Source organism: Pithys albifrons, chromosome 2 (assembly GCF_047495875.1).
Source record: "Pithys albifrons albifrons isolate INPA30051 chromosome 2, PitAlb_v1, whole genome shotgun sequence".
NCBI lineage: Eukaryota > Metazoa > Chordata > Aves > Passeriformes > Thamnophilidae > Pithys > Pithys albifrons.
Genome location: NC_092459.1, coordinates 110,161,499 through 110,174,727, shown reverse-complemented (window position 1 = coordinate 110,174,727; position 13,229 = coordinate 110,161,499). Strand labels below are relative to the sequence as shown.

General features: G+C 41.6%; 1 long non-coding RNA gene across 1 annotated transcript; it reads right to left on the bottom strand.

The window, feature by feature from the left end:
- Window positions 1-853: 853 nt before the first annotated feature.
- LOC139685349 (uncharacterized) lies at window positions 854-7,978 on the bottom strand. The gene is made up of 3 exons (XR_011700095.1): window positions 6,182-7,978; window positions 4,017-4,173; window positions 854-2,513 (listed from the first exon to the last, which is right to left on the bottom strand). It is a non-coding gene; the product is annotated as an uncharacterized lncRNA (long non-coding RNA).
- Between the last annotated feature and the right edge of the window lie 5,251 nt (window positions 7,979-13,229).

Below are 13,229 nucleotides of genomic sequence, written 5' to 3'. Positions count from 1 at the left end.
ATGCATGAATAAGACAACTTCAAGGCTCCCACTGCCTCCTGAGAGGGGTTGGGGTTTCAAACTCAGCTAAGGAACTTGCCAAGGAGTTCTGAAAGAGCCTTTGCTCGTTGTCTAAGCTGTAGTCCATGGTTGCTCATGGTCAGCAAAAAAAGGCTGGTCAAATAACATTTATCAGATTGTTTACTTGGCATATCCCCCACATTCTCAATAACTTATTTTACAGGGAGTTTTTGTTTGGTTTTTTGGGGTTTTTTTGTTGTTTTTTTGGGGGGTTTTTTTGCAGATGACAGGCTAAATGCAGGGCTTACTAATATAATTATTAAAAGCAGTCCTTTGTCAAGTTGTCGGACAAAATTTGAAGTCAAGTGAAGTCAGGTTCCTCAGTGTCTGTAGCCCCAGCCAGCAACAACTATGTGCCAAAACATCTGCTAATACGATCTCCTTGCAGAAAAGGGCTCCATCAAGTCAGGTAAGAGCTATCCAAAGACTTGAGGTCATGGGTTGGGTCTTTCTGCCCCTCCAAAAGGAAAGGTCATGGATGAGCCTCTCCCATTAATCTACCTGCACTTGGTGCAGCAAGGTTGGAGGACAGGTCATACTGACTTACATAAAATTACACTTTTCAAATGAGTGATGTCTTCTTTTTTTCATGAGAGTGACAACCATTGTTACCTCAAGGCTGATGCACTCTTGGAAAGTGAAATAAATAATGAAGGCAGAGTGGAAGAAATCTCTTTTGTAAGAAAACATGGTACATAAACACACAACACAGCTCAGGCCACACCTTCATTTCAGCCATAAGAAGTTTGTGCAAGTGCAGAAAAGTCAAGGTTTTTCTCCTGCCCCCCAAAGAAACATAATCCAGAGTTTATATCAGATAGTTTATGGGAGTTTATTGGAATATCCAACAGGGTTCATGTAATGTGTCATAAGGCAAAGCCTGTTCATTGGTGATTTACAAGCAGTGTGTGCTGGTGTTACTGTAATTTATAGACCACAGATGGCCAGAGGGTGCCCCTGCTGACTTGTAGCTGAATAAGAAGCTGAGCCCTGTTGGTACCTGCTGCAGGTACCTCCAGCTCACTTCCCCAAATTAGTTCTGATCAAGATCTGCCTTCAAATCCACAGGGTCTCAAGACCTTTGCCTTGCAAGCTGTGACTATTTCAGGAGGGGAGAGGATACAAATGTTTAAGGCTGGGGAAAAATGCCCCAAGCCTATCAGAATGACACCAAAGAAAAATTGCTTTTTACAATAATAGCTTCCCCTCTCAAGGCTGGTACTTCACTTGATGGGTTTTTGTCACCTGTTAAATGGGGAACGAAGAATGTCAATCCCCCCTTTCATAGACGCATCTAAGACAAACATCTCCTGTGAAAAATTGATATATATTCATAAATCTCCCTCATAACGACCCTTAGGAAAGAGACTATCTTTGTTCTTGTCAATTTACCCTCTCAGGTAATTACTCTTCCACTATGTTTTACTATGAGTTTCTTTCAAATTTATCTAAGTCTTTTCTTTTTTAAAACTTTTAAAATAATTATTTCTTTATTCCAGCACCTCTTTCTGATCCCCCAGGACTTTGTTCCTGGTGGATGCACACAAGGCAAAGGGAGGACGGGACTGGCTGCACATCTCACCCAAACCTCCGAGAGATTTTTTTTTTTTTGGCTGGGGGATTGGGCCCCTTTTCACTTCTAATTTCTCTGCTTCACAAAGTTCATCACGTCGCCTCATATTTCTCCCAGTCGTGTTTTTTGTCTTGCTGTGTGTGGCCTTGTCCTGCCGCACAAGTACCACGGTGGTGTCCATCAGGATCCAGCAGCCTCTGGAGGGACGTGTCGAATCCAGGAACACCCAGCACTTGGCTTGCCTGCTGCAGCGAGTTCGTGCATTTTAACAAGGCACCACGGATCCTCTTTTTAAAGGGCATTGATTATGTTTCGTTAACATGGGCTTTGAACTCGGCTGACCCTGTGCCGGTAGGACTTTTCAGGGCTTTTTTTCTGCCTGGACCACACTTGACACCTGTTGGCAAACACAGCTGCAAATGCTGCTGAGAGAAACCTGCAGCCAAGATCAAAACTAAGTGGCTCAGTTTTTTCCACAGTAGTAAAAACATAAGAGAATTTGGTGGCTTCTCTAGTTAAAAAAGAGGGGAAAAAAAAAACAACTTTCTTTTTCCTTATCAATATGGGGCAGGAGGGAAAGCACCCTATAGACAAAAGAAGCAGAAGGAAAGCTGTAATGGAAATAAAATTGACAGCCTCTCAAAACTCAGGTGGCACTTTCCCTTTCCAGTTAATTACAGTTTTAATTACATGGCTTCTTGTGACTCCTTGATACCTAATAAACTAGACTCTGTGGGGCGGCAAAGTTGAGTTTTGCTTGAACTGCAGGTGTAAGGCTCAGCATGAAACATAAATCAACTTCTTAAACATGTTCCCATGGTGTGTTTAGGCTTTTTCTTCCCATTTGCATGTAAAAATCACATCTTTTCACTGCTGTTGGCTTAAAAAAAAAAAAAGACAAATATTGAAGGAACAATGCAGAGAAAATTACCTTTGTGTCTTTGGATATAAAAATCCCTTTTAAGTAGGGGGAAAAAAGGCTCTTTTATTTTTTAAACCCAGATATGATAAATTTTAAAAGAGTGATATATCACCCACATAAACCCTCTCTCACTATCTTTTTGTCTTTTTTTTTTTGTTTTAGTGGGGCTAAGTGCATAAGATAGAAGAAGAAAGTACTTTGCCAGACTGAAAGCAAGGGAAGATGGATATGTACAAATAAAGAGACATCCAGCCCACAGGAGCTGCCTGTCCTGAAGGCTTGGAAAACAGTGTCTGTTTTTTCTTTGGGTATTATGCCACGGAAGTTTGTTCTCCAGTTAAGTTCAAGCACATGCCATATATTACCCATGGGTGCAATAACACTCTGATAACCTGTAGCAGCAAAAAGCTGGAGACAAATATGGTCCTGAAGTTCCCATTGGTCTCAGTTCCATGGGTCTGCTGGGCCACAAGCCTAGGGCAGGAAGCTCTACTATCCAAATGGTCAATGGGGATTTCAGTGAAAGATTGTCTATCTTCTCTGATCCCCAAACTAAAAAAAAAAGTCTTTTAAAAAGAGCAAGGGAAGGAGGAAAAATGAGACATGGAAGAGTCAGAAGAGCTTCACCTGTGCCATTTGGATATTGGTCCAAAACGTGAGCAACAAGGTTCATGTGTGGGACATGAGTATATCAAAAAATATCAAGAAGCCTTTCTTAACCTGTCAGACTGGGAAGGATTGTTTTTTAATGTCCTTTTATTAGTTTTATCTTCAGCTTGTGATTTGACTGCTGAAGTACTGGTTTTACATGAGTGCAAAAAAGGGTGTATTTGTTAGGAATGTGGAAGGAGAGATCTGGGAATTAGGTGCTTTGGTAGCAGTTTTCCAGGCTCAGTAAGGGGGAGGTGGGAGAAATTGTAATGTCCTGCCTGCCTTTCAACAAAAATATTTATTTCTGTTGGTTTTTCCCATTGGCTATGGTCTGAAGGAGCACCACTCCATGGCTTGAGAAAGCATGCCGAAGGGTGTTGCCCAAGGGCTTCATGCCCATCCTTCCTGATACCCACCTATCTCTTGCATGCCATATCCCAGCCTCAGACCCTGTCTTATGAACACTGCTGGCATCTCACTGACACTCACAGTGTTCAGGGCCACCTGAGGCACAGTCAGAGACATCTTCCCATATAAAAATGTCACATGACTCGGACAAACCAGGCAGATTTCAGCCTTAACTTCAATAGAAAACTTACCTGAAAGACAATCTTCCTGTGGACTAGATTTTTCTGGTGTCATTTCACCTTGATGTCCTATTGATGACTTGTTTATTAATCTTATTAATAATAATGTTAATGTTAACATTAATAATATTACTGGTTGTAGTTTAGTTACTGTTATTAAAGTGCTTTTTCCCCCCCACAGTCTGGCTACCTCCTCTTTTTTGCATCTGCATATGTTGCTTACCTGAACAATTGCACTTGCAAAGCACAGGTTTCTCTTGGATCAATACCATGTTCAATCCCTTGGGTATAAATGTCTTGTATTCCTGTGGTCTGTTTGTGTGCAGTGCTCAGGCAGCCCACAGCAAAAATGTGGTCATCTCGACCATGGTCTGCAATTCCTGTGTATAAAGGAAATAAAAATCCACAGAAGGATACTCTTTTTTCCAAGGCATTTTTGCCAGGCATAGTCCTGAAGGACATCAGTGCCATGGAGGAGTGATGCTGTACAGCCTAAATCATTAAACAGGAGCAGGAACACCTCAGAGAGACATGTCAGTTTCTTTATATACAAGTGTTAATGCTGAAAATGAACTGGGGAAGGAAAATTACTCAACTGTACAGCCAAAAGAGAATTTGCAAGATGAGTAAAAGAAGAATTCCTCCTGCTTTCCTCCCCCCAAAAAGTGTTTCATCATCTTTTTCAATTAATTTTGGTTTTCTTTTTGAAACCACACAGAGAGGTAATTTTACTGGTTCCTATAGGTTCATATATGTTTTTTACCAGAGTGCAAAAGGCAGAGTAAAATTAAGGGAGCTAGAGAAAGGAAGGAGAGTAGGGAAGGAGAGGAAAAGGAGTTTAAAAAATAAATGAATATTAAAAAAAAACTCAAATCCAGAAGGGAGTTGGGCACTCCACATTGTACTGAGGTGGGGTGCATGAGGCACTGGAGCAGCAGCAAGGGATGTAGGCTCATGCTGGGGAGAAATCAAACAGGGCCATGGCTTGGCAAAGGGATGGACTGAATGGAGAAATGGTGATGGAAGAAGGAGCAGCATCATGAATATCTGCCATTCTAGCACTTGAAGTAGTGTTGAGTGTGAGAAGAGTTAGATAAGAAGTCAAATATGTGAAAAGTTCTAGTTCACAACAAAGAAATGAAGCAAAACTTTCCAGCTGAAGCAGAGTACACATTTGCTTTGCTCCTAAATGCTTCTAGGGGAAGTTTTTGGATGAGGAAATAAAAACAAGCATGAATGAAGCGGGGAAGAGGACACTTGATTCTGTCTGCCATGAGCTGCCCGTACCTCGCTTGATGGAAACACAACTGGCATGAGTGACTGGAAAAAGTCTTAGCACTGAGTTGGAGAAAGTGCAAGATGTTAGGGAGCATCATACAGGGAATACAATCGTGCAGCATGGCTAGCTCCTTGTGGAAGGGGAGGATGGTGGTGTAGCGCAGCACGCATTAAACCATATGCCATGCACCCATATGGCAGTGTGGTCTGACTCCCGTCCAAGAGGTTTTTACTTGGGAAAGGCTTAAAAAGTTCTCCAACAGGGTTTATATGGTCTGCTGAAACACAAATGTCCATTTTTTATTCCACAGGGAGAGTTTAGCTGAAGGAAACAGGGCAGAGACAGCCACCCTCAGCCCCAGTCACCTGGTTCCTGCTCCCGAGCCAGGCAAAGGAAGAGTTGGAGAGCATATTTCTTCCCCAGTTGTTGGCAAGCTGTGCTTTAATATGGCATAACAGGCAGTGCATGAAGGAATATTAGCTGCAAAAATTATCCCATTGGGCAGGAAACCTGGAATAGGGTTTTCTTTCTGAACGTGACACCAGGGTTGGGAACCCATCGCACACCTGTATAAACCTGCCTGAGGACAGAAGGGATCGGGTGCCAGAGATCTCACCCTTGCTCAAAGCACCACCACTGATGTGGGCTGGACTGACCTGGGGAGGGTTTTCTTTTTCATAGCTGGGCACCCCACATTGTACTGGGGTGGTGTGCATGAGGCATCAGAGCAGCATCAAGGGATGCAGGCTTATGTTGGGAAAAAAATCTCAAACTGCCATGACTTGGCAAGGGGATGCAGTGAATGGAGAAACAGTGATGGAAGAAGGAGCAGCAGCATCATTGTGGCTGCAGAAGCTGTTGATTGTGCCTTGGCAGCAGCAGGGCCACCGGTACCCACAGCCCTTGACTACTGCAATGGGGTCCCAGGCATACTGCTCATGTCCTAGTGGTGGTGCGGCAGGGTATGGAGGAGTCAATCATGTTTGGGACACCGTTTGGTGAAACAGTATCTAGCGTGAAGAAACAACATTGGCTTGCAACAAAAGCAAGTCAGATGTAAAAAGAAATGGAGGGTGGGGGAATCTGCTCTCTCACTGTGTTTTACTTACCTGTAATATTTTATGGCTGCCTACAAGGTGAAATGTCACACCAAATGGAAGACATCAGGGCTTTCTTATGACTCACGTCTCTGTTGGTGGTTTTCTTTAGATTCTCCTCTTGGCATCTTTTATTTAAAGGAGAAAGACAGTTTCCAGGAAAATGTAAAATAATCCCTAATTTACTGGTTAAAAAACAAAAAAATCCTAAAACCTGAAAAAAAAACAAAGAATAATAACATCACAAATCTTGTTCTCCTTTAATCTCTTGGGTTTGGAAAGGGTTTTGTGATTCTTGAAAATCCCAGCTTGTGACCTGTTTAAAGCTGAGCTGGAAGAGGTATCACAGCAATGGAAACATGCTATGAATGATGGTCACATACCCACCTCAGAGCACCTGAAGAGCACAGAGACAATAACAGACCATCCAGCAGTGTTCCTACCCATGGTAAACACTGTAGATCTAATGCCTTAGGGGATCTATTTCTGGTTAAAGTCTAAAGTTAAAACCAGCTTACCCTTTTTTTGAGCTGGTCCCTCACTAACTTGGTCCAAGCTCAGCTGAACAATTCTGGTTTTTAAGTTTTAGGAAGAACATGACTTATGATTTACTAGATAGTTGTGGTGAGCCTAAAGTAATAAAAAGCCAACCCATGTGATGTGTATGGGCTACTGTATTATAGATATTTAATAAGTTATATGAAAAAAAAAGAAAGGGGTTACAGAAGTCATATTAAAGCAACTAAGTAAACGTAAAGAAGGTTAAAGTGTCTAACTTTATGTGGCATAAAGGCTAAGGCAAACCAGATCTGTTTTCTAGATACTTTTTCCATGTACAGCTGTAACTGGGCTGCATAGAAATAAGGCAAGTATTTAAAGGCCAGGAAAGAAAAAATAGAGGGAGATCTAAAGCATTTGGTTGGCATTGATAGCAATCATTTCAAAAAGCCCTGAAACATTTAAAGAGAATTAGAAAGGATTTTGCTGGAATCAAAGGGAGAGCACTTTCCATGGCTGGACGTGTATTTGGGTATCTGCAAACTGATTACATCAGAGTGAGCAGAACAGCCTTGATCATCCAGGACTTTAAAAACAGAAGAAAGGGATTTTCCTGTTTGGGCTCTTTTTTTCTCACTCACACGTCTTACAGTTTTCATTCTTCTGCCTACTTGATGGTAAAGGAACATTTATTTTGGCACAGAGAATCATAGAGAGCTTTGAAGGGCCCTGTGGGTCGAGCAGCTACAGTGTGCATGTAACACATGGGGGTGAGCAAACCTGGAAATGTTTAGGCTTAGGGGTCTTTTTTTTTCCATCCTAACGTAAGTTTTGTTTTTAAAGAAGAAGCAGATACCTTCAAACTTCACTGCAACATCCATTGTGATGCAGCCGGGGCTCCTGCCTTACCAACTCACTACTTGCCATTTCTTTGGCAACGCCAATTTTCCTGTTGCACAAGCCAAAGAAAGGTTTTTGTGAAGATTTTGCTGTTGCTGGCAATTTATCCTCGGTATCGTCCAGCAGAGAAAGGGCGATCAAGCCTCCCTAAATCCCTGACAAGGGTGTATTTCTATTTGTGAAAAGAGTGCAGAGGGGAGTGAGGCAAAACAGTCAACCTTAAGCGCCAAAGATTCCAAGAGGACGATCTCCTCCCTATTCCTGCACTCTCTGGAGCCACTTTGGCTTATGAAGACTGCTGAAAACAATTCCTTTTTTCTTTTCTTTTCTTTTTTTTTTTTTTTATTGGCTGTCAGGAAGTGTAGGAGAAGGGAGAAGGGGACTGTGGCAGAGGTAAATGGGAGGGAGACTCTCCCCTCACACAAGGGCTCACATTGGTGGGACTCTTTCCACCACCCCACTCCTTACTCCTCCCACTCAGACATGGATATAGGAGGTCAAGACAAGGGATAGAATGAGATCAACCAAGTGGTGAGAACTGGGGGTGGGGAGAGTTGGGGTCCGTGGGTGGAGTTTTTCCCTTTAAGTCTCAACATACATTTGATAGGAATTTCAAAGCTGGAAATCTGGATCAAGCTCAGGACAGGCGTACTGCAAATCCAACGCAAGCAGGCAAAAATGAAAATGAAATTGCATTCATCCTGTACTTTGCTACTGCCTCTATGTTGTCAAGTTCAGTAAAAATGCATACAAGGTAACCCAGCTTCAAACCGAGCTGGAGAGAGCCTTTCCTTTCCATTTGAGCTTTTTTAAGTCGAGGAGCTTGAGCTTGAGCTTTTTTAAGTCAAGGAATGGATTTTCTTGCCATTTTCCCTAATGATGTTTATGACTCATGCACAGGATCTCCAACACCCAGAAACTGCTACATTTTTAAACCCGTATGTGGATTCCCGCTGTAACCTGTGGAAGAGGAAACAATCCCGCTGGGGCCCTTGGTGGGATACTGGAGTGGTGCTTCCTGGTGCCCAGAGTACTGAGTGCATTTGGCTGCACAGCTTCTCACAAGAGCATGTCTCAGCTCCAACCTGCAGTACAGAAGCCTGGTTTTATGGAAAAGGAGGGGTAGGAAAACTCACTTCCCACTACTGACAGAAAGTAAATAACAGTACAAAGCATTCTGATTCACCTATTAAAATATGCACCTTTTTCTTTGCAGATGACCTTTTTTTCTCATGTTCTGCAGTATTTTCCCTGCTACAGTTAGCATCCTAAATAACACTAACCAACCTCCCTGCTACCAACAGGAGAGGCTTTACAGTGCTATGGAGAACCCTTTTGAAAGTACAGATCACTTGACCTAAAGACTGTCCCTGGAGTGTCAGTGTTCTATGCTACATTTTCACTCTGCCAAACGCTTTATTTAGCACATGCTAAAGAACATTTAACATTTAAAGATCTCCTCTGTACATCCTCTAAATGTCTCCATTCTTTGCTCGTAGATTAATATGTCTTCTGTGAAAATGAGATAATTGATTACAGAGCTGTATTATTTACAAATGAAGTGTTGTTCATGTATTGACCTTTCATTTCTATGGCTCGATACTAGTCCTTGTACAGCATTTTTAATTAGCAAAATGGTAACAGTATTAGAAGAAAGGCTTCTGCAGATGTTTTAATAAAAGAAAACTTTAAGATGACTTGCACATTTAAAACTGCAAAAATTAATGTTTAATCAGATTCTACATTCCAAATCTCTGATTGGAAAAAGAAAGAAATCTCCTTCTGCTTCCGAAGGCACCACAAGTGGTAATACAGAGGAAAAGGGCTGATCAATAGACACAAGTGAGCATTTGCCCTTCACCTTGCTCCGTTAGTTCTTTTGCACCAGGGGATTCATTTCAGCCCAATCTACTTCATGAGCAACCAGCAAAGACCATCTGAGCATTTCAAGATGAAAGGCATTGATAAAGTCAGGGGTACTTGGGCATAATCACAGGCAAAAAACTTTCAAAACCAGTGGCTATGGAGCACCAAAAGCCATTGTCAAAGGTGCTAGAAATGCCAAAGAGGCAAAATGTAGCAAATTCACCCTCCTAAAGCAGGACAGGGCTACCTGGCCTGTAGAGTCAGTCTGGATTAAATAATGGTGCACCCACAGGCTGGATGGGTTGAGCAGTCAGCCCTCCTGAACCCCACCCCCGACTGTGCTGCCTTGCACTCAACAGCCGAGAGATCACAATGGCTCAAACCCAGCTGAGGGAGGGAGAAAGTGTAAGGAAGTCGGAAGAAATGATGAAATACGGCATAAACACAGTCCACAGGAGTTTGAGGTTTAAAAAGAAATATGTTCTGCTTGGGAAGAGGAAGGAGATACCTCATGAGAGACACTAACGGGCTTGGGAAAGCTTTGGATTTCAAGAATAACCAAGATGAACCTCTCCTGCCATGAGTCTGACATAGTCCTCATATAAATGCTTTGGTCTGCTTGTATCTGGTTTAGTTTGGCCTCTTAAATGAGTAACTGTTTCTAATGAACACAGGAGTTTTGATAGAGAAGAGGCATGCTGAAGGCAGGCAGCTCTGTGGCATGCAAGCCAAGCCTCTCACGATGCTCTTTTAAGGTGGCTGATCAAAGGCAGAGATGCTCACAACACACAGAGAGCACAAACCCTTGCAATGCTTTAATTTCCACTAGAGTAGAGGCAAACAAATACCAACAAAAAATAATCTAAATTTAGCTCGACAATGTGTTTCTAATAAAACTCCAAACAGACAGAGCTGACATCAAGTTGATTCCACTATCCTTCTCTAGGAAGGTGAAGGAGAATTTTCCACATGCACTTTGATAGATTCAGACACATAAATAAAAGAATCTGAAACATAAAGCAAATCATTTAATTTCTCAGTAACAAAGATGTTAGTTGCAGCTATAAAACAGATCTTGTAATTGCAGAAGAGGGTTTTTCTTTAATCTTTTTATTAATGGAACAGAAGCATATTAAAAATGTCTGTCATTGCAAATCTGGAGAAAAGTAATAGGTTCAAATAAGGTCATTGAGGAAGGATAGAGGAAAGGAATGAAGGGAAGACTTCAAGCACCTTTTCAGTACTCTGTGGACTGAGGCAAATAGTACAAATCACTCTTCAAAGGAGCTGTTTTGGGGGAGTTTCACCCCAAAACACATAGTTCCACATGCAACTTCCACAGAACTGACAAAAAAAGAGAAAAAACTCTGAGCGTCATCTTGAAGCGCTCCTTGGGGAATGTCAAATGCTGCTTCCCTGGCTAAATTATTTGCAACCTCTACTTTGTCTGAGGTATCTCATCTACCATTGTCCTGCTCAGGGGCTGGTCATGTTCCCCTCTAAGTATCATCACCTTCTGGTCCCAGTGGTGATCTCTTGTTCTTACTGAACAGTCACTCCTATTCAATGACATTGCAAGAAACAAAATGAAATGTATATTCAAGGCAGCTGAAGCAATTCTGCTGTTTATGGTCAGAGCTACTAAACAAGGTAAATCACACATCTATGACACAAACCATGGTATAATTTTGTGGGAGGTGGCAGCAGTTTTTGGGCAATGCCAGCTTGGGGCTGATTCCTTATCTGCACAGAAAAGTCACTAAACAGGGCCCATCCACCCCAAATGACCAAATGTTTGCCTTCATTTCATCTGAAAAGAGGAGGGTGGGGGTGTGCTGCTTCTTGAGCACAATATATCCCATACATCCAGTTCTCTGGGCTAAGCAGGATGCGGGGACCCCTCAGATGTGGAGCCAATAGGGAGCTCTCTGGCTACCTGGGATTTTATAAATCTTTCAACTATCAGTCTTTCAGAGCTCCAAATGCAAAATCCAGCAGCCCGGGATATCATGTGGATTTATGACTTGGGATTTATGAACTGGTCTGGATAAAATAAGAACTGCTTGGCCTTTATCTTTTTTTTTTTTTTTTAATGTTTGAGGAAAATGAAGACCTGATTTTTTTTCCTTTTCAAAGCTTGATGTTTATACAAATGTAGATGTCTTGTATATATTTGATTATTTTGATATTTCTTCTTACCTTTGTGTTTTCTGAGACTGGAATCAGAGCAGAATACAAGTAATGCTGCTTTCTCAAGATTTCCTGCCTGACAGGAATATCTCAAAGCATTGTGATTTTGAGGCACTTCTAGCCCTGCTTCCAAAGTTAGAAAAGGGGCTGGCAAATGTTTAAAAAGGTTTCTGGATGTTTCCAAGGAGTAGGATAGTTCCCCAAAATGTCAGTGCTCCAGCTTTCACCTGCTTTCAGCACTTTTTTCCTCAAATAATTTTGCAGCTCGTGTTATTTTCCATTTGTTGCATGCTCAGTTTTTAGGGGATGCATGTGTGCATAACATGTACATGTTTGTACATTTGTGTATATGTGCTCATATCCATGTGTGTAGATTTGTGCAGCTATAAATGGACAACAACTCTATATACATCCATGTATACACATACATATATATATATATGCATGCACACACAGATGTATATTTACAGCTGCATAAACAGACACACATATACTTTTATGAGAGAGTATTGTGGATGTTTTGTATTAAGTTTGGATTCAGTGACCTTGGAGGGCTTTTTCAACCTTAATGATTCTATGATTCCATGATTATATTAATTCCTTTAATAAAACCAATACAGATTATCAGGGGTGAAGAAGTGGGTTTATTTCTAGTGAACTGTATCTATTTTGAATGAGAGCCCATCCCAAAGGACTTTCTAGCCTTATCAGTAACTTATGAGCTTCCTTTCGATATTTTTTATCTTACAAAAAAAAAGATTATATGGTATTTACTTTGGTCAGGAAGAAAAGCTGTCAGATACATTTTAGCCCTCTCTTCTGATTGACCCTGTCATACCTGTGCCCACAGTTTCTGGGTGATTTTCTTCATGTGATCCTCAAATTCTGTTCTTTCTTTTATGGATCAAGGTATCCCTAGGAAAAAGCAAGCTAATATATAGGTCCAGCCTTTCAACTTACCACCTTCCCCATCCCCTTGAGCACAGAAGTATTCATGAACTAGCACTGCCAGACCATGTCAACACCTTCACCTCAGGGTACTGAAAGCTTCACACACATTCTTCACCTTCTCCCATCTCAAGCCAGCACCACGCAGTTGCTGCTACCACTCTGTTTAACCTCCATGTGAGACCTGTACACACCGGAACAAGCTTTTACATCACCTCTGTTTCCTGAATAACCTAAGGTGGGGGTGCCCATCCACCAAGGAATTCAGGCCAAACAAACAAACCTCAGCCCCTATCCCATGAGTCATGGCACGGAAGTGGAACAAACTCAGTTTAAAAAAAGTCAGCACCCTACCCTTTCTGTGTCTAAAGGAAAATGTTTTGTTTTGTTTTTAATTACCACACATTCAGAATGGGGGGTTTTTTTCAGCATGACTTGCAGCCCAGGAATAATTTGATTTGGAAATTTTGTTTGGAATAAAATTGAAAAGCCCAAGTCATGTCTCAGAGCTAGATAAAAATTGCTGCATAAAAAAATCCATCCACAATTATATTGGGGGGGTTTTAATTGATTGATTTTTAATTTCTTGCGATTTTTTCAATTGTCATTTCTTTTTAAGCTCAGGGTTTAAGCTTACCAGGTTTGGGGTGAGGAGACC